Source organism: Triticum dicoccoides, chromosome 5B, assembly GCF_002162155.2.
Source record: "Triticum dicoccoides isolate Atlit2015 ecotype Zavitan chromosome 5B, WEW_v2.0, whole genome shotgun sequence".
Classification (NCBI taxonomy): Eukaryota; Viridiplantae; Streptophyta; class Magnoliopsida; order Poales; family Poaceae; genus Triticum; species Triticum dicoccoides.
The window spans coordinates 411,600,969-411,623,131 of NC_041389.1; positions in this window are offsets into that span (position 1 = coordinate 411,600,969).

The window sequence follows — 22,163 nt, forward strand, 5'->3', positions numbered from 1 at the left end:
GCCCGGCCCCGCGCATACCTCAACCACCATTAGCCTTTCAGAACTAAGGAGTGAGGGGCTACGTGACCAGTTAGGCTCCTGAGTCGCGATGCTCAGGAGTCCCCCTTGACGCTCAAACGGCCTTCATACCTTGGCTCCGCTCGGGGAGGGACGTGCGACGAACCAGGCCCGGGGGGCCTGGCTGGGTGGCGTGTGTCTGGGCGTGACCCAAGCGTAGCCCCCGTGCCCAGCCCCCTCGCGCGGCACTCCCGAGGGGAAGCGTTGCGATGAGGCTAGACACTGAGCTCTGGGCTCCCTGAGGTTGATGCGGCCCGGGGGCCGCCCTCAGTTGTTTATCACCAGCGCGGAGCATAGCGCTTCCGTATGTGTACGGGCATAGCCGCTCCTCGGCAGTGTCGTCAGCCAGCGCGGAGCCTGGTGCTTCCACTGGTGCGTGGGAGGGGGCTCCCCTCCAGGAGGAGCCCCCGGGGCGTGTACAGCCCCGCCCTGACACGTGGCTGGCATGGTAGGGCCTGACGAGGTGTATCTGGGCACCCGTGAGCAAGCGCGGGACTCACGGGGCCCTACCTCAAGGCGGGTTGTACCTGGCTCTCGGCCTTATCTTAGGGTGTGCTCCTGCAAATTTGGCTAGATGCCGGTGCTCTACGTTCTTAGGTCCCGGCTCTCGGGCTGGTCTCAGCCGTCACTGGTATGCCGGGGCGCGATGCCGTGGGCAAGAACAGAGGGTGAGGGCCGGAGAGCCGGTAGGAGCCCTGAGTCGCGATGCTCACGCACCACCCCCTTTAACGCGCAAGCTTGCGACATCCAAGAAGAAAAGGTACCATGAACAGGCACCAAATAACAAGCATGATGGGTCGAAAACATGGCCCTAAGATAAATGCAAGAGGGGTACATGCCACTGGGTCTGACCCGAGCGGCTTGGGGATAATGCAGCCCGAGGGGCGCCCCCAGCTGAATAAGCTAAGAACATGAAATAAAAGAGATACACGCCACAGGAACGGACCCACGCGGCCTGGGAATAATGCAGCCCTGAGGGCGCTCCCAGCTGGAAATGAAACTTGAAAGATGTCACCTGATGATGCTGAAGACGAAGGGGTGTTGATGCAGCAGACTCGGTGGGCTGCGGGAACAGATCCTCACGAGCCCCCAGGCCTTGGGGACTCGGGAGGCTCCGGAGGCGCTGGTGGCTCCTCGCGGACCGTCTCCATCTCCACCAGGGCTGCGGAACGCCTGACCTCTTGAGCCTCCAGGATGGCCTTCATGATGCGCTGGTATGCGGCAGCCGCGTTCGGCGAGCAATAAGGCATGCGAACGTAGCTGTGAGGCGGACCCTCGCAGCGTCCCACTCGCGAAGGCCAGAGGCGCTCCTGAGACGCGGCTTGGTTGAGCCCTGGTATGTCGATGCAGACGTGCAGCCCACCATCCTCGCCTGGATGGGGGGCCATAGAGGGTAAGCGGCGGCTGCCCCTCATGACCCTTGACTCCTGTAGCTCCTGAATGGCCTTGCTGACGAACTCCTGAGGGTTTGGCCCTCCTTGCCTTGCTCCTTCTTGATGGAAACGTGTTTCAAAACACGCCTCCATGTGGTGCCCAAGCGCCTCCCTCGTGACCTTGGCGAGGTCGACGGCCCTCCAGGGGAGAGCCCCCGAGCCCTGCCTGAGGAGGGCACCGGGTGGGCTTCCCTATGCGATGGAAGGAGGTTCCCCCTGAGCAGGCGCGAGCCCTGAGGGACCTGTCTCCTGAGGGGCTGGCCCGGTCGATGTCTTCTTCTTCTTGGGGGCGGCCTCGGGAATCCTCCTGCTTCCGCGATCCGGGTCTTCCAGTGATGCGGCCTCAAAGGCTCGCTCCAGGGAGCACACTGTGTCTCTCTCTTCGCAGGGCACCGTGATGACTCCGCCACTTCCTGGCATCTTGAGGACGTTTTAGCCGTGGTGGGTTACGGCCATGAACTTGGCCAGCGCTGGGTACCCGAGGATGGCATTGTACGGCAGGCGAATGTGGGCGACGTCGAAGCCGATGAGCTCGGTGCGGTAGTTGTCGCGTGCCCCAAAGGTGACAGGGAGGCGGACCTGCCCAATCGGGACAGTGGAGCCATCGGTGACTCCGGAGAAAGGCTTGGTTGGCTAAAGCTGACTGTAGGGTACTTGGAGATTGTTGAACATTTCCACGGACAGGACGTTGAGCCCTGCCCCGCCATCGATGAGGGTCCTGGTGACTAGCACATTGCTGATGATTGGGGAACAAAGCATCGGGAGGACTCCGGCTATGGCCGCGCACTTGAGCTGATCCGCTGAGCTGAACGTGATGGCACACGCCGACAGCCTGAGAGGGCGCGTGGCCTCGAGCTTGGGGAGGACTGCATTCACTTCGCGGGCGAACTGCTTGAAGATGCGCTGAGAGGCTGGGGCTTGGGCTCCGCCCAGGATGCAGGCGCTCACACGTGGTTCCTGGAAGCCCCCAGCCCCTTCGTCCTGATGACGGTCCTCATTTCTCCTTGGCTGAGGCGGCAGCGGAGGGAGGCCTACGTTACCTTCTGGGCGATCCTCACGAGGCTTATCCCTCTAGCCTCCCTCGCGAGGCGGGTCCTTCCAGCGATCCTCGCGAGGTTGGTCGCGCCACCCTTGACGTGGGCCGCGGTCTTCCCAGCGTCCTGCGTTCCTTCCTCCTCCTCGGCCGTAGCCCCGGTCACTGCGGTCGGGACGTCGGCCAGTTCATTCTTCACGCACGGCCCTGAGCTCTTGGCATTCATTGGTGTTATGGGTGTGGAGGTCGTGGTACACGCAGTACCGACTGCCCTTGGAGGATTCGGGCTGATCTCTGCCCCGCTTGGTGTCTGGTTCTGCCGCGAGCACGGCAGCCCCTTTGCGCTTCACGTCCTTGGCCTTGGGCTTCTTCTCTTCTGGGTCTGCGGCAGGCAACTCGAGGAGGGAGAGACGCACTTCCTCGGCCCTGGCGCACTTGGTCGCCAGGTTGAACAGCTCCAAGGAAGTGCACAGATCTTCATGCATTGCGAGCTCCTCCTTCATTTTGACGTCATGCACGCCGTCAGAGAAGGCTGAGATGATGGCCTCCTCGGTCACCTTGGGAATCTTGAGGCGCACGTTGTTGAAGCACTGGATGTACTTCTGCAGGGTTTCCCCTGGTTGCTGCTTGATGCGGCGCATGTCGCTCACGGCGGGTGGCCGGTCGCGCGTACCCTGGGAGTTGGCGATGAAGCGGGTGCGCATCTTGTCCCAGGAGGAGATCGTGCCTTGGGCCAGGTTCAGGAGCCAGGTGCGGGCCCCGTCCTTGAGAGCCATGGGAAACCAGTTCGCCATGACCTTCTCGTCTCCATTGGCAGCCTCGATGCCCAGCTCGTAGAGCTGGAGGAACTCTGCAGGGTCAGCCGTGCCGTCGTAGCGAGGAGGCAGGTCTGGCTTGAACTTGCCGGGCCACGCGACGGTGCGTAGCTCGGTAGTGAAGGCGCGGCAGCCCACTGTGGCCACAGGAGGCCTTGGAGGACGAAGGGCTTGGTCCTGCGGGTCCCCGTGCACCGCAGCTGGGTGCAGCGTGGGATCTTGACGTGCTGGAGCAGGAGCGTGGTCGGGACGAGCCGGAGCAGGGAGCGCTCGGGCAGCTTCTCGAGGGCGAGGGACTTCTTAGCAGCTCTGCTCTTGCCGCGCTGGTGCCTGACTGGGCGGGTTCCTCCCAGGGGCCACGCGCCTTGGAACCAAGGCACCTTCATGAGGGGGAGGCGGCTGAGGTGCCCCCGGAGCTTCATTGCCCGCGCACGGCGGGGCGCGGTGCAGCGAGAAATATGGCGCGGGGGAGCCCCCAGCGGCGCGGACGAGTTCGGCGACTCGGTCGAGCCATTCTTCGTAGACATCGTCGATTGGGAGGTAGTGCAGGAGCTCATTTGCCGCGATGAGCGCAGCTCGAGCCTCCATGGCCGCACGGGGCGCCCGGGACAAAGAACTAGCAGGGGTGAGCGAGGGTGTAGCGGTGCGGCCGTCTCGCCTCATGGACGGGAGCTGGGACGATGCTTGCTGCTTGTTCCCCGCCGGGCCGGTGGCGGCGTTGACGGCAGGCGATGGGGAACGACGAGGGCGCCCGCTAACGGGAGCCATCTGGGCGACGCGGGAAGCGAGGGCGGCTCGGCGCTCGGCCCGAACCCGCCGTGCGTCATACATGGATGCGACGTTCGGAGAAGAACAGGGCGACGGAAGACGAATTCTGGAGCACCCCTACCTAGCGCGCCAAATGTCGGATTTAGGGTTCCAGCAGACCCTTGAGGTTCGAACACTGGGGTGCGCGCGGAGGTTTCGCCTTCTACCTACCTGTTCCTCACCAAATCGCTAGGATCTAAACTACGAGAAGAATAACACAAGAGACACAGGGTTTATACTGGTTCAGGACACCATTGTGGTGTAATACCCTACTCCAGTGTGTGGTGTGGTGGATTGCCTCTTGGGCTGATGATGAACAATACAAGGAAGAATAGCCTCGCGAGGGTCTGTTCTTGTGGTGGTGTTGTCCCTTTGGAGGGGTTGATTCTCGATACCTGGATACTATGGTGGCTAGTCCTATTTATAGGCAAAGGCCCTGGGCCTCTTCCCAAATATTGAGTGGGAAGGGCGCCAACAATTGGTCATTTTGAAGGGGAACATCTGGTACACTTATCCTGACTAAAGTTGGTCCTCGCATGTCAAAGGCTCTAGTGGTGATGCCGGCTTGGGCTCCACGGTGACCTCCATCCTGCCGTTGGACTGGTCTTGGTCTTGTTGCACCAAAATGGATGCCTTTGCTTGATGCTCTCGCCTGCGCTTGCTCCCATTGCACCAAAGAGGAAAGAAGGACACTGCGCGGGCTGGCGCCCGGCTGGCGCCCTTGGTCGTCATGGCTTGTGTCATGGGCACCTCGCGAGGTACCCCGCCTTGAACTCTCCGCCTCCTCGTGAGCCAGCCTGATGAGGCCGTGCCTGAGGAAGCTCCTTGTTGTCCGCCCCACGAGGCTTGGCCCCTCGCGAGGGTCTTGAGCTTGTGTTGATGAAGATGGTCCGTGCTGGGGCCCCCTTTGAGCCACGCTGCAGGCCGCAGGCAGGCAAGACTAGGGACCCCCGTTCCCAGAACGCTGACACCCGATATGGCGGCGCGGCTCGGAAAACACCCACAGGGCACGGACGAGGCCGTTCTTGGGCTCGTTGGAGAGCTCTCGCTCGCGCGCGTCGAGTGGTGGTGGCGGCCGGACCTATGGTGGCCGGTGCCGACGACGGCGAGCTCCAAGGCGGCGGCCGGAGTTCGGGTTAGCACGGGAGTGGCGTTAGGGAGCACGACAGGGGGGTGCAGAGGGGTGCTATGGCCTCCTGGGGGTGCACTGAGTACGTCTGCATGCTCGGTTTAGACGGAGGTGAACCAAAACGACGACGGCGACTAGTCCGGCGCCGATGAGGTCTCGGTCTCGACGGAAACGAGGGCTACGACGAGCTAATGGACACGGAAGAAGGGGGATTGGTAGAGGAGCTCACGGCGAGTGCAGAGGTGGCCTCGGCATGCTCGGGGAAGCACCGGAGCGAGCGGGGCGGCGAGAGGGATCTCCGACGGTCCGAGGTTGAAGACGGTGATACGGCGGTGCTGCGGTGTGTCCGGGCTGGCTTGACTTGGCGGAGAGGTCGGGGACGATGTGGCGGAGCTCCTAGGCATGTCGGAGAGGCGAGGGGGAGGCGGTGGCCGCGGTGGTGGCGAACAGCGGTGACGAACCCGTTCGGGTGGGTGAGAGCGAGAGGTCCAGGGGAGGGGATGAGCACGGGGGAGAGCGGGAGGGGGTCCAAGGGGTTCTGCGGGGTGGCGTGGTGTCGTCCAGGGCAAGGGGGAGCAGCTGCATGGCTAGCAGGAGGTGGAGCTCGGGCGCGCGTGCTGTCGATACGCCTCTGCCTACTGGCAGAGGTTGAAGACAACCGCTTCAGGCCAGTGGGCTGGGCCACTATTGGGCCTGCCAGCTACAGTGCTGGGCCAGCTGGGCTCCCAGGTGAGCGCCAGGTAAGTTCTCTCTCTCTCCTTTTTATCTCTTTCTGTTTTCTATTTTTCTGTAGTTGTTTGGGCTTTATTAAAAATACCAGAGCACTTCTAAAAATCCTGAAAATAATTGTGGGCACCTTCTGAAATATATGCAACAACCCACATTTAGTTTCAGAACTATTTGAGCATTTAAATTATTTATAGCATTCAAATGCCCAAATTCAAATACTTTATGAGTTAATTCAAAATCCATAAATGGCCAAGAAATATGCTCATCATTTTTGGCAGAGGTTTTCACCTTTATAAAAAATCATGAACATTTCCAAAGGCATTTTGGGTTCATTGAAGATTATTTTAGGTTGAACCTATTTGATTTGATCTGGTGCTAGGGTTTGAACAATCCCAATTTCAGGTTTAAGAGAAATTAAACATGATGCAACACATGACTAGCTAGCTCAGAGCATACCAGAACTAGGGATGTGACAACTCACTCCCACTAAACAAGAATCTCGTCCCGAGATTCAAGACGTGAGGTAAGAAGACAAAGGGGACACAAACTAACACAATCTTCATGATCCAATTGCTCTTCTCGAAGATGTTGATTCAGTGCTTCTAATTGATCTTGACGTCTTTGCTTTTGAGATCTTTATCCAACACGATGACGACAGAAGAAACTCTACAGGAATCGATCTCCATGAAGATCGAGCGACTCATGACCAACTCATGGAGTGAGACGTAATAACATCTCTCGAGTTGGCATACAAAACATACAATAAGTGGGATGGAAAGAGATAGATGCCAAAGGTTCAAATTGGTAGGAAACACTTCCACGCTTATACAGATGGTGAGTATGGATCAAAGTGGCAAGGAGATAAGTTGCCATGATACCATAACGAGACATCTTAGAGGAGGTGACTCGTGGAAATATCCCCTTAAGTGGCAAAAAGGATTACCTTTGATTCAGAGATCATTGAAATTCTCTATACCACCCTAAAGCAAATCACAACAATCGTTTGGTGGAGTAAGAAGGGATGGCATACCCAGACTAGAATGGATGATGTGGACTACCTTGTTGAAGACAACGCAAGGGATGATTCTGCTTGCGCGTGCTCTCAAGAACTTGAGCATTTCCATATTCATCAAGGTTCTACCAACATCCGTGTCAAGGATCCTGGCAACACAATGTACTACCATGATGAACAGTGATGAACGATGCAGATACAAAGGAAGATAACCTTCTCGGATTTCACCTTAGCGGAGCCAAGGAAGCCAAATCTGGATGATCGACCGAGAGACATTTAGCACTCCACTTCTAATGTTCTCCTTGATGTGTTAGCGTAATCCATTCATAGATATGTTTGGTATCTTGAACATCAAGTAAAGTCAGACTTCGGGAGCACAAGAATCCATAAGGAACAACTACTGGAGTAAACCCTATGAGATCTTTATGGGGAGGTGGCCAACTTCTTCAATCAAGATACTACAACCATAGGTCTTCCGGCTGGGTGTGTTGGCCATGATATCCACTTTACCGGGTTACAGGGAGACCAATATTACAGTTCTTGGGAAACGTTCCAACCAGCATATCTGCCTAAGATTCAGATCTGGTTGGTGTTAGGATATTCCAGACTCATCATGTCTGAAAGGAAGGATTGCAACACAAATCGACGAGATGACATTGCAAGATTCTCAGGAAATGGACTACGGTAGTAAGCTCCAAAACATGAGCTGGTTCTGCTACAAACATGTGAACATGTTGTCCCACACAAACATGATCACATGGTAGTCTTACAATAAAACACTACTGAGTTCCGGTAGGGAACCATCATTGAGGATATCAAAGTCCTTGTGCACTTATCAATGAACTTCTTATCCTTGAACTAATCAATCAGTGGCTTGGTGTGCTAGGGATACGTATGGAATGAAGATGATCAATCTATCAGACCATAGAATACTTCGCACGTGCATGACTGACTTGGGATGATTCCAGAGGAGGTAAAACAAGCCTTCTCAAACTCATGGCGGCAACTTGCATCAACTGCACATGAATTAGAGGGACTCACTTCTTTCGTCCAAACATATGCTTCACGAACGGGTCATGAAGAAAATTCTTACACAAGTTTCCATTACTAACTTAGATGTTCAACATGAATCATGAAGAGGATAAAATGTTGCTGATGAGCACAACAACAAGTCATCGAGATTCCCATGGAGATGGAATTCCATAACCATGTAAACAAGGTGTTAGCATTGGTCAGACCCAGAAGATATAATGGTGTATGCTCGAGGAAACAACCACGAGTAAGACAACATTATGAATATCGTTGGTTCTGATTTGATTTGACGATAGCCCATACTCAAATCAAAGTTTTGGCAAGACAATAGGTCCAACAATTGGTCACGAGGATCAATCGATGAAGATATCATCTTTCTTCAACACACATAAAAGATATCCCTTAACATGAACTAAGTCGGAGAAGCCTTTATCTTCCAGCTCTCCAAGTTGTTGTTTGGCTTAACCAACTAGCTCAGGGGTATCCAACACAGATTCTTGGAGAAAGGGTGGTTTTGAAAACCAACTTGATCACGAGCTCAACACAACGATCAGGTGACAACCTGGCGATACTTCTGAGTAGATATTCAAAAGATCATGAACCACCGATATGCTATTAAGCTCGAGAACAATCTTGCTTTTCAGGGCAAGATGAGATGATCAAATAAGCAAGGGATTGGCATAGACCTAACTCATTGATTGAAAGGTGCACCAAAAATAAGGACTAGGTAGCACGATCAATCTTAGAATGGTGATGATTCAATAATCAACATGTTAAGAATGAGGTTATCGTCCATTAACTACCAAGCAACGGGGTTGCTAGGAGTATTGAGTTCACACATCACGATTCACTTGTCGGCACTCTGGCTGCAACAACACGGAACCGAGGAATGAAAAAGGATGGCGAGAAGTATCACTACGTCAAGAATTCACAAGAGGTGGTGCAATTCTCATGACAATCCTGACATAAAGAAGGTAATACTTCAAGGTAGAACATACCAGAAGCTGGATTGCATTTGATCTGCAGGATACAACTGCTTTGACCCAATCCTGGATATGGATGAGGTACTGGAGTTTGTTTCTTCTAGTCATTCCGGAATAGAATGGCTTGACGGACCAGAAGAGTAGTGGCATCGATGAACATGGATGCATAACTACTCCTGACTGTCAATTGATAGACGAGGTCAGAAGACAAATAAAGAGGGACAACCTAAAGGAACATATGTTTTTCTGAGTTGTGGATGCATGGATTAGTATGACGAACAAATTCAGCATATTTCTTTCGGATAACCCATGCTAAAGAGGAAGGACTGGCAGATTCACAACTATGAATGGAGGACTCATCAAGAGCATTCTGGTTGCGATCTTTTGGTTCAAAGAACTTCTGCCATAATGGTTCATGGTATTGGAAGAATGATATACCACGGACCTCGAAGACTATCGCAAAGGTTACTAATATCCTAAAGGTACGAGCAACACTAAAAACATGCAGTAAGTAGGGAAATCTCGGGTTCAGAAACCCAGGAGTAGAATACCTACTACTAAGTGGCATCACGGGATGCTTTCGAGAATGATGGCTAGAATCATAACACTGGGACCACAAAGCATGGCTGGATTACTAGGTGATACTCTAGACACCCAGGGTCATAATAATAACTCCAACATATATGTCGAGGCAATAGAGTACCTCAACTCAGCAATTAGTGTGACTAACCTGGCCTAAAAGAACATCGAAACCAGAGGGAGAGGATTTTGCAAATGCATCAGACTATTTAGAAACCTGGGATGACTCGGACAACATAATGACTGTAAATGCTCAAAGGATTTGAGACATGCTACAAAATGGTGGCATAACCACTCGACCATCACAATATCAAGAGTCTGTGGCCAGCTATGAATACACGGAAGCAGTAGCAACTAAACTGAGGCTTGAAACCATCAATCCTATAGGTCTACGGATTAGTAACACGTGATCCTGATAGAAAGAAGAGAAAGCCTAGTTCCTTAACCCCGTAGGAAGATAAGATGACTCAGATCAGAAGGACATAAGGTATAAGGAGTAAAAGAGCCTTACGTTCCATCCCACAATCAATTCCCCTACATATAATTAAAGCATTTCTAGACTCAACTTCGACCAGTTTGGCTTGGTAATCCTACAGGCAGTCAAGCTCTGATACCAAAGCTGTCAGGACCCCGACTCAATGCCACATCGACCTAGCATGTAACACCTCATATCACTTTGCGGCCTCACGCACGGTATTCCCACGGGTGTCGCTTTACCTTTGCCCGGGACCATTTGTGCCTTTTGGCACACGTATATGATAGTGTCGCTAGCATCCATATGATAAGGAGCCCGGGCTGACATGGCTAGCCGTAAACCCAAAGTGGCACAAACTTACAGGGACAGGCATCCATGACCCAACATCGAACGTGTCATTCATCAGCGAGTGAATCCAGGCTGTAGCACTAGGCTAGCAGGACTCTGGTGAACCGGGCTGTAGCGGGCTAACAGGACTCCGGTATTCATCGCGTGACATTTCCCCGAGGGGACAGACATAGGAACGAAGAAGGACACATGCCGGCCAGCCTAAGTGTTCCGGATTAGTAGCAAGCTACCATGGCTCAGTGGAAGCACCAGGAGACATTTCCCGGTAAGAGAGGCTACTAAGGATAAACAACTAGATAGTCAGATCCCACACATACCAAGCATTGCAATAACATACACACAATATGCTCGATATGTGCAAATACAACATGACATCACAACATGACTCTACAACTCAAGTATTTTATTCAATAGGCTCCAAGGAGCGAGATATTACAAACATGGGTCTCATGACCAAACACTCAGAGCATACAAGTCAAAGCACAAGCGGAAGCTTAACATGTCTGAGTACAGACAACTACAAATGAAAAAGGCTGAGAAGCCTGACTAACTACCTGATCCTGCCGAGGGCACAAGATCGTAGCTGAGGTAACAAGCTAAACGTCGAAGTCCAAGCGGAACTACTAATGAGACTGAAGTCTCTCTGCAAAAACATAAAATAGGAAAACGTGAGTACAAATGTACCCAGCAAGACCTACATTAGAACTATCTACATATGCAGCATTATCAACAAAGGGGATGGTGGGGTTAAACTGCAGCAAGCTAGCTTTGACTCGGTGGCTATCCTGAACTACGATTGCAAGTAACTCTTTTGAGATGGCGCACACGAGTCCACATATTCACCATATCAATACACCAGTATGGATCCGCTCCCGTCTCCCTACGAGAACGCCATCCGGAGCACTCACTCTTATCTTGCATATTTTAGAGTATTCACTTTCACTTGTCTATGAACTGTATAGGCAACCCAGAAGTCCTTTACCGCGGACACGGCTATTCGAATAGATGATGTTAACCCTACAGGGGTGTGCTTCTTCACACACGCTCTCGCCACTTACCACCATGTACACGTCGTGTATCTTGGCAACCTTCAAGCGGAAGCCTGGCGAGGGAGTCGGCCACGACCTGACTAACCACACAAGTCTCTCGTCCAGGTTTATCGCCTATTCGGGTTCCATCCGCAAGGAGATCCGGCCGGGGTGTCGCTCATGGCCCCAAATGATGTGTGCAGGGTTCCCAAGCCCACCATCCGGGTGCCACTTGGTACACCAGGCCACTGTGCCTAGTCTGTCCCAAGCCCACCTGTACCGGGTGCCACTTCGTAGACTACTAGCACTACCTACAAACACCAGAAACTAGTTGCAATTCCTGGACAGAGATCGAGTTGATTAATAAGTCGAGAGAGCTTGGAGCGCCCAGATCCTAATGTGTGGTAGTAACTGTTCATGGATCACAAACACAGAACTCAGTTCCTGAGGACGGCTGCAATGAGACAACCCACCATGTACTCCTACATGGCCTCTCACCGCTACCTTTACCAAATCGTGTTCACATACTTAGCTCTCAACAGTAGGACATGCTCACCACATTCCAATTCATCCCTGATGAATCAGACCTGACACAGCTCTAAGCAATAGCAGGCATGACAAACAAGCATGAATGAGTAGGCACATCAGGGCTCAAACAACTCCTACTCATGCTAGTGGGTTTCATCTATTTACTGTGGTAATGACAGGTCATGCAGAGGAAATGGGTTCAACTACCGCATCATGTAACAGCTGACTCGTTGTTGTCCTAATGCAGTAAAAGAGAGCAGGAGCGAGAGAGTGGGATTCTATCGGAATGAACAAGGGGGTTTTGCTTTCCTGGCACTTCTGAAGATAGTATAGTTCTTCATCGGTGTCATCGAACTCATCGTCGGAACAACGTCTACTGAGGGGGGACAAACACCGACAAACAAAGAAGAAACACAATCAATGCAATGCAACAATATGATGCATGAATGTGACATGGCAATATGCTGTGGTTTGTGCTAATGCAACTAAACCCAGATTAAATGAAGTTGGTTTGAATCCAAGATTCAAATTCAAACTCCATATGTGATTTCTTAAATGCCATTTAATTGAATTGTCCTAAACAGTAGTCACAAGTTGTTCTAACATGCATGAAAATGGTACAAATGGATAGATTGGATTTTTGTGATCATTTTTCATATATAATTTATTTCATTTGGAGTTACGGTTGATTTTATATGATTTTTAGAAGTTTTGGATATTTTCTGGAATTTTCAGAATTATTTTAAATCCAGAAAATTATTATCTGCGTCAGCGTTGCGTCGCTGTGACGTCAACAGGTCAAAGGTGCCAGCCCAGGTCAAACCTGATGGCTGGGACCCACATGGCAGTGTAACAACTAACTAACAGGGTTAGTTAGTGTTAAGTTAGCACTAACCTAGGTTAGTTAGGGCCTGGGCCCACTGGTTAGTGTCTAAACTAACTGTCAGGGTTAATTAGCACTAATCTAAATCTAACTAAAAGTTAATAGAGATGGGCCCGCACGTCAGTGACCCTGGGGGGTCAAACTGGGGTCAAACTGGGTCAAACGAGGTCAAACCCGCCGGCGACTCAACGTCGGCAAGGCCCGAGACGGCGGCGCGGCTCGGAAAATGCCCACAGGGCACGGACGAGGCTGTTCTTGGGCTCGTTGGAGAGCTCTCGCTGGTGCGCTTTGAGTGGTGGTCGCGGCCGGACCTATGGTGGCTGGTGCCGACGACGGCGAGCTCCAAGGCGGCGGCTGGAGTTCGGGTTAGCACGGGGGCGGCATTAGGGAGCACGACATGGGGGTGCAGAGGGGTGCTATGTCCTCCTGGGGGTGCACTGAGCATGTCTGCGTGCTCGGTTTAGACGGAGGCGAACCAAAACAACGACGGCGACTAGTCCGGCACCGGTGAGGTCTCAGTCTCGACGGAAACGAGGGCTACGACGAGCTAATGGACACGGAAGAAGGGGGGATCGGTAGAGGAGCTCACGGCGACTACAGAGGTGGCCTCGGCGTGCTCGGGGAAGCACCGGAGCGAGCGGGGTGGCGAGAGGGATCTCCGGTGGTCCGAGGTTGAAGACGGCGACAGGGCGGTGCTGCGGTGCGTCCCGGCTGGCTTGACTTGGTGGAGAGGTCGAGGACGATGTGGCGGAGCTCCTAGGCATGTCGGAGAGGCGAGGGGGAGGCGGTGGCTGCGGTGGTGGCGAACGGCGGCGACGAACCCGTTCAGGTGGGTGAGAGGGAGAGGTCCAGGGGAGGGGATGAGCACGGGGGAGAGCGGGAGGGGGTCCAGGGGGTTCTGCGGGGTGGCGTGGCATCGTCTAGGGCAAGGGGGAGTAGCTGCGTGGCTAGCAGGAGGTGGAGCTCGGGCGCGCGTGTTGTCGACATGCCCCTGCCTACTGGCAGAGGTTGAAGACAACCGCTTCAGGCCAGTGGGCTGGGCCGCCAGTGGGCCTGCCAGCTGCAGTGCTGGGCGAGCTGGGTTGCCAGGTGATCGCCAGGTCTCTCTCTCCTTTTTATCTCTTTCTGTTTTCTATTTTTCTGTAGTTGTTTGGGCTTTATTAAAAATACTAGAGCACTTTTAAAAATCCTGAAAATAATTGTGGGCACCTTCTGAAATATATGCAACAGCCCACATTTAGTTTCAGAATTATTTGAGCATTTAAATTATTTATAGCATACAAATGCCCAAATTCAAATAATTTATGAGTTAATTCAAAAATCCATAAATGGCCAAGAAATATGCTCATCATTTTTGGCAGAGGTTTTCACCTTTATCAAAAATCATGAACATTTCCAAAGGCATTTTGGGTTCATTGAAGATTATTTTAGGTTGAACCTATTTGATTTGATCTGGTGCTAGGGTTTGAACAATCCCCATTTCAGGTTTAAGAGAAATTAAACATGATGCAACACATGACTAGCTAGCTCAGAGCATATCAGAACTAGGGATGTGACACGGGCCACGTCGTGGCCGAGACAAAGCGGCATATCAGTCCGAACACTAGCCCACACTCCGTCGCCAATAAAACAAAAACTCCAAGGCCCGGGGCTATACGCAGGACCTGCGAGACATATTGGAAAACAAAGCAGGACAGTCCAGATCGATCTACAGATCACGAGGGTACGCCCCAACGCGAGACGACGACCATCACGCTGGATATACCAAATACAAATACTGCCGGGCCGAATACAACAGACCGAACTCATTTGAGTTGCGTCATGACATAGCCTGGCACAGAGGCGCCGCACACCCCCTATGCTTCACTAACGAATGAATGGATCATGAATTCCCAGAAGGGTTTAAACCCGTGAATATTGAATCATACGATGGTACAGCAGACCCTGCGGTATGGATTGAAGATTTCCTTCTCCACATTCACATGGCCCGCGGATATGATCTACATGCCATCAAGTACCTCCCACTAAAACTCAAGGGACCGGCTCGGCATTGGCTGAACAGCTTGCTGGCAAACTCCATTGGTAGTTGGGTGAACCTGGAAGACGCATTCCTTGACAACTTCCAGGGAACTTACGTGCGACCGCTGGATGCTGATGACTTAAGTCACATAACCCAACAGCCCGAAGAGTCAGCCAGGAAATTCTGGACTCAGTTCCCAACCAAAAAGAACCAAATTGTCGACTGTCCGGATGTCGAAGCCCTAGTGGCCTTTAAGCATAGTATCCGTGATGAGTGGTTGGCCCGACATCTCGGTCAAGAACAGTCGAAGTCCATGGCAGCCCTCACGACACTCATGACCCGCCTTTGTGCGGGCGAAGATAGCTGGTTGGCTCGTAGCAACAACACAACAAGCAATCCTGGCACATCAGAGGCCAGAGATAGCAATGGCAAAGCTCGACGCAACAAACACAAGCATCGCAAAAATGGTGATAACGCCGAAGACACGACAGTCAATGTCGGATTCCGTGGCGCTAAGTCCGGTCAGCAGAAAAAGCCATTCCAAAAGAACATTTCGGGCCCGTACGGTCTGGACCGCATACTCGATCGTCCATGCCAAATTCACGGCACACCAGGAACGACAGCTAATCATACCAACCGAGAATGCTGGGTCTTCAAACAAGCCGGCAGGTCAGGCGCCGAAAATAAAGAGAAAGGGTCTCAAAGCGATGACGACGACGAGGAGCCCCGATCACCAAACAAAGGAGGGCAAAAGAAATTTCCCCCTTGAATCAAAACGGTGAACATGATAAACGCCATCCACATTCCTAAACCGGAACGGACGCATAAGCTCGGGGATGACGACTTAACGGAGCTAGCCGCCCCACAATATGTACTATGGCCGATCATTTTCGATTGGACGGATCGTCCAGCCAAGGCCAATCAGGGCAATTTAGCCGCACTCGTCCTTGACCCAATAATTGACAGATTCCACCTCACACGAGTCCTTATGGATGGAGGCAGTAGTCTAAACCTGCTGTATCAGGACACAGTGCGCAAGATGGGTATTGATCATTCGATGATCAACCCACTAAAACCACCTTTAAAGGTGTGATACCAGGTGCGGAGGCCCGTTGTATAGGCTCCATCACTCTGGAGGTAGTCTTCGGATCACCGAACAACTACCATAGCGAAGAGTTAATCTTCGACATCGTCCCTTTCTGCAGTAATTATAATGCAGTGCTCGGACGAACCGCATTTGCTCGATTCAACGCGGTGTCGCATTATGCCTACCGAAAACTCAAGATGCCCGGTCCGCGTGGCGTCATAACAGCTAATGGCATGGCCGAACCTCCCCTTTGTGCCAAAGAGTATACCACCGCCTTAGCTGAAGAAGCAACTAGTGGCATCTTTTGATCGAACTTCAAGGCGATGGCCAAACTTGCCGACACCATAAAGGGAGTCTGAGCTACTTCGCGGCAGGATAGCCCGGCTCGTCCGGAGCCTAATTACAACACTCTAGCAGTAAAACGAGGCAGAGCCTGGATAGGCCACACACTGTGGCTCAACCGCTACGAGAAACACGAACGTTTCTCTCCTTTTCTTTGCAGGTTCACTTTTGCGTAGGCCAGGACTGGCGACATGGAAATAGCTTGAACGCATAAGGGAATCTTTAGATATTCCCCTCGATGGCCATTTGAACATACTCCGGATCCGCGCAGAGCCTCCTCCCGCCTGGCCTCAGCAGGTTCTGAAATCATGTTTATTTTTCATCACATTACTTGTACTAATACGCATCGACGTGTTATTCAATTACAACATATAGCTTTATATGACTCTCATCTACTATTGTTTCTTAATCGACACTCTTTTTCTAATGGCATCCGTACATCGCGATATGCATTATTATGCCAGGGGCTTCATTATACCGATAATACGGCAATAAAGTCCGACCACCTTCACGGTCGTTCGGCACCCCGAACTTATAGCATTATATGCATCAACTCCGAATCATGTCTTGGGTCAATAGTAGGGTTTGCCCGGCTCCCATGTTTTGGTACCTTACGTTCTGCTATATCCGCTAAGGTAGCACTGGCAGAACTACTGCGATTGTGTCCCAGTTTTTCCAGACGAGCACCTTAGTAGAGAAAGCAGAAAACTGACTGTCATGATATGGCGAGAGCTGGTCAGCTGTTTGAGAGGTTGTAAAATCTTTAAGGATTTCTCCTGCACTATGCTATAACCAATGCAGCGTGCGATGGATCGGTTTTCTCCCGATCAGGTGCTGATAGAGCCCCTCGTACGGCCTTACGAACACCAGGGCCTGCGCCTACCTTCTTTTTTTTTCAAACTCCTATGGCTAATTGAGAGTGATAAAGCCCTATAGTTTGATTTCCTGGTTCGTTGCGCTGAACACCTCCTTCAAGGACCCAAAACTAGGATAAAGAGTGCTCAGGTTTATCCCGAACACCCCCGTACTTCCTACATGGGGGCAGAAGTCGACGACTGGCCAACTCTCAGGATTAATATATATATAACAGCCACGCAAGAGGAAATACTTTCAAATAATAGGCAATGAATAATAGAAATGACCTTGTTTATCATTAAAAAGGACAACATGACCATATTCATGGAAATATAATGTCCTGGGTGCATGAGTCTGCTGCAAGGTGGGATCCTTATAGGACACTATCATAATACAATTCGGGCTTGCGGTGCTCCTTCCCCTCCGGTGGTCCCTCGGCCATCAGCTTTTTAGCATCCATCTTCCCCCAATGCACCTTTGCGCGGGCGAAGGCCATTCATGCACACTCAATACAGACCGACCGCTTGATGACATCAAGTCAAGGGCAGACACTTGCAAGCCGCTTCACGAGCCCAAAGTAGCTGCTTGGAATAGCCTCGGCAGGCCATAGCCGGATAATTAAATCCTTCATGGCTAGTTCGGCAGCCTAATGTAGTTCGATCAACTGCTTTAGCTGATCGACAAATGGCACCGGATACACCGGCGACAAATACTGCGACCAGAAGAGCTTCTCCGCAATACTCCTTTCTCCAGCTTGATAGAATTGTGCGGCATCAGATATGCTGCATGGCAGCTCTGCAAACACCCCTGGAAAAATCAAAATTCAAAATTATCAACTTGATTTTCTCCTTTCATATACTGGTTTTGTATAGAACAAGCCTTACCGGCTGCAATCTTCCTCGCCTCCTGGATTTCCTTCAGGGCACCCTGGGCTTCCCCCCGGGCATCACTCGCAGCTTGGCGAGCTTGGGAGAGTTTGGATTCCTTCCCTACTAAACTCTGCTCCAAAGTCTCGCATTTCTTCACGGCCTCTTGAAGCTCTCGCTCAGCTTCAATAACCCTGGCCTCGTGCTTTTTGCGAAGTGCCTACTCTGCGGCTGCTTTCTTCTCGGCTTCAGCCACAGCCTTCTTAAGAGCCTCAATTTCGGCCATCGCCCCTAGACCACATCATAGAAATACTTTCATCACACTGACTAATTCATTTGTGCTGAATGCGAACAAAGTTTCTACATACCTTGGTATCCTCCAACTTTCTTTACTTGGCCGAGTTCTTCTTCGGCACGCTCCAGACTCTTCCTCGGTCCGGAGACTTCCGCAGTTTGAGAGGCGGCAGTTGCTACAGACGCCTGCTTTTGAACAAAAGAAAGATGCCATAAAGTGAGTCTCCTGCAAACATTTATTTGATCCTCTGTTCGGTTCTTTCTTTCACTGAGCAGTGTATCAGGGGCTACTACCTACACTATGATACTCTTTGAAACCTCCCAAAACATACCTCAAGGCCCGTTATAAGGCTGATGCAGGCTTCATTCAGTCCACTCTCAGCAGACTGAATCTTCTCAATCACCTCACCCATAAGGGCACGCTGTTCCTCGACGATGGAGGCGCTCTTCAGCGCCGCTGATAAAGTATCTGACACCTCTGGTTGGACAGAGGTTGCCGATGGAGCGGGCACACCCCCTCTAGTTGAGGGAGGTAGCCTGCTTACTTCTGGAGCCATATTGGTCTCTGGAATTGTGTCCGGTTGGGGGCCGAATTCAAGATAGCCCCCGCCATCGACGCCCGTGGGAGCCTTCGCTCCCATATGTCCGGCCCCGAAGTTTGACCTCCTGGCACCGCCTTCATGAGCTTTCCCCCCCTCCTTGGCCTGGGTCCTTCTGGGACGAAACCTCGGTGTCAATCACATGTTTAGGGGAAGGAGCCTTCGGGGGCGTCCCGTTCTCCATAGCATCCGAGCCTAGTAAATCCTCCGAGGATTGTTCGGTGCGGGACCTGGTCGGACTGCAAAAAAGTATGGCGCAGATTAAAATATTATGCCATGATGATTCTGGACGCATAAACATATTAGGATTCTATATACTTACAAGTTCACCAGGGGCTGGGCCCTGGGATCCCACTCCAGGCTGCTATCGGCAGTAGCGGTGGACTCCGCGGGAAGGTGAGTTTTTCCCTTCTTGGGTGACACGGCCTCCAAAGATGTGGAGGCCGTCCTTTTCTTTCCTCCCCTCGCGGGGGATGGGTCTTCCTCCTCTTCCTCGTCCTCTCTGGAGGATGATCAAGCATCAGAGCCTTCGGATATTGTGTCCGAAGTACCACGGCAAAGAAGGCTGCCCCTGGTTGTCAGGACCCCGACTCGATGTCACATCGATCTAGCCGGTAACACCTCATATCACTTTGCGTCCTCACGCACGGTATCCCCACGGGTGTCGCCTTACCTTTGCCCGGGACCGTTTGCGCCTTTTGGCTCACGGATATGATAGTGTCGCTAGCATCCATATGATAAGGAGCCCGGGCTGACATGACTAGTCGTAAACCAAAAGTGGCACAGACTTACAGGGACAGGCATCCATGACCCAGCTTCGAACGTGTCGGTCATCAGCAAGTGGGTCCGCGCTGTAGCACTGGGCTAGCAGGACTCCGGTAAACCGGGCTGTAGCGGGCTAACAGGACTCCGGTACTCAAAGCGTGACATTTCCCCGAGGGACAGACACAGGAACGAAGAAGGACACATGCCAGCCAGCCTAAGTGTTCCAGAGCAGTAGCAAGCTACCATGGCTCAGCGGTAACACTAGGAGACATTTCCCGGTAAGAGAGGCTACTAAAGATAAACAACTAGATAGTCAGATCCCACACATACCAAGCATTTCAATCATACACACAATATGCTCGATATGTGCAAATACAACGAAGCATCACAACATGACTCTACGACACAAGTACTTTATTTAAGGCTCAGGGAGCCATACATAACATACACAAAGGTACGGGTCTCACGACCCAACATTCAAGTCATACAGTCATACAAACCAGCAGCGGAAGTAACTTGTCTGAGTACAGACAACTAGTAAAATAAAAGAGGCTTGGAAAGCCTAGCTATACTACGTGGTCCTTCACAAGCTCAGGATCACCACCTGGGCCTTTAGCCTACTCGTTGATGTCAATGTCTACATAGAACCCATCAGAAGGGGTTGCAGCGTCTTCTGTAAAAAAGTAAATTATAGCAACATGAGTACAAAGGTACTCAGCAAGACTTACATCAGATCCTACATACATGCATATTCTCAAGAAGGGTTGGTGGAGTTATTGCAGCAAGCCAGCTTTGACTCTTGGCTAGACTATCCTACGATACTTCAACTTGAAATGGTTTTGCGCACACGAGTCCACTACTCACCACTTCAATACACTACCGAGGATCCGCCTCCGTCTTCCTACGGAAGAGCCATCCTCGGCACTCACACTTATCTTGAGGCTTTTAGCAGTTTCCATTTACTTGTCTATGAACTGTATAGGCAACCAAGTAGTCCTTTACCGCGGACGCGGCTATTCGAATAGATTATGATAACCCTGCAGGGATGTACTTCTTCATACACGCTCTCACCACTTACCGTCGCTTACACAACATGTACTCGGCAACCTTCAAGCGGAATCCCAACGTGGGTGTCGGCCACGACCTACCTAATCACCTAAGCCTCCAGTCCAAGTTTATCGCCTATCCAGGTTCCATCCGCAGGGAGTCCGGCCGAGGTTTCCCATACGGCCCCGAACGATGTGAACAGGGTTCCCGAGATACCTAACGGGTATTCAGTACACCCGGCCACGTACCTACCGCATCACAGCCCACCCCTACGGTCAGCGCTGTCCACGGCCTCCAGTAGGCTACAAACACCAGAAACTACTTGCAACTCCTGGACGGAGAACTAGGGTGAATAAGAAGACGAGAGGGTCCATTGGTTTCGGGCCCAATGCATGGTAGTAGCTGATTCTTAAATCACACATACAGATCTCAGTGCTTAAGGTCGGCTTCAATGAAACAACCCACCATGTACTCCTACATGGCCTCTCATCGATACCTTTACCAAATCGTGTTCACCACACCACTCTCATTACTGACATAAACATTTCACTCTAGCCCATCACCCAGATGAACCAGACCTGACACGACTCTAAGCATAGCAGGCATAGCAAGGTAGGAACAACACATACATATGGCTCAAACAACTCCTACACATGCTAGTGGGTTTCATCTAGTTACTGTGGCAATGACAGGTCATGCAGAGGAAATGGGTTCAACTACCGTAGCACACAGCAGTTTGAAACGCCTTGTCTCAATGCAGTAAAAGAGAGCAGAAGCGAGAACATGGGATTGTATCGATATGATCAAATGGTTGGTTGCTTGCCTGATGGTTCGATGCACTAGTACGGTTCTTCGTTAGGGTAATCACGGTACTCCTCGGAGGCAGAACCTATCGCAAAGGACACTGATACACAACCATCACCAAACAATGTGCAACAATATGATGCATGCATGAAACATGGCAATATGAGTGTGTTGGGCTAATGCAACTAAAACCAGAAGGGTTTGAACAAATTTGAATCAAAGATTCAAATTTCAAACTCAAACATGGCCTTTTAAAGTGCTTTTCCTTGTTCTGCTTAAAACATCAATTTAACTTGTTTGATCATGCATGAAAATAGTACAGATGGATAGATTGGATTTTTCTGATCATTTTTCATATATAATTTGTCTGATTTGGAGTTACAGAATAAAAGTTATGAATTTTTGAAGTTTAAATAATATTCTGGAATTTCCTGATTTAAATTAAATCCAGAAATATATATATTGCGCCAGCATGACGTCAGCATGACGTCAGCGGTCAACTGCGGCTGGCTGGGGTCAAACCTGACGTGTGGGGTCCACACGTCAGTGACAGGGGGGGTTTAACAGGGTTAATTTATTCCTAATTAGGGGTTAGTGGCGCTGGGGCCCACTG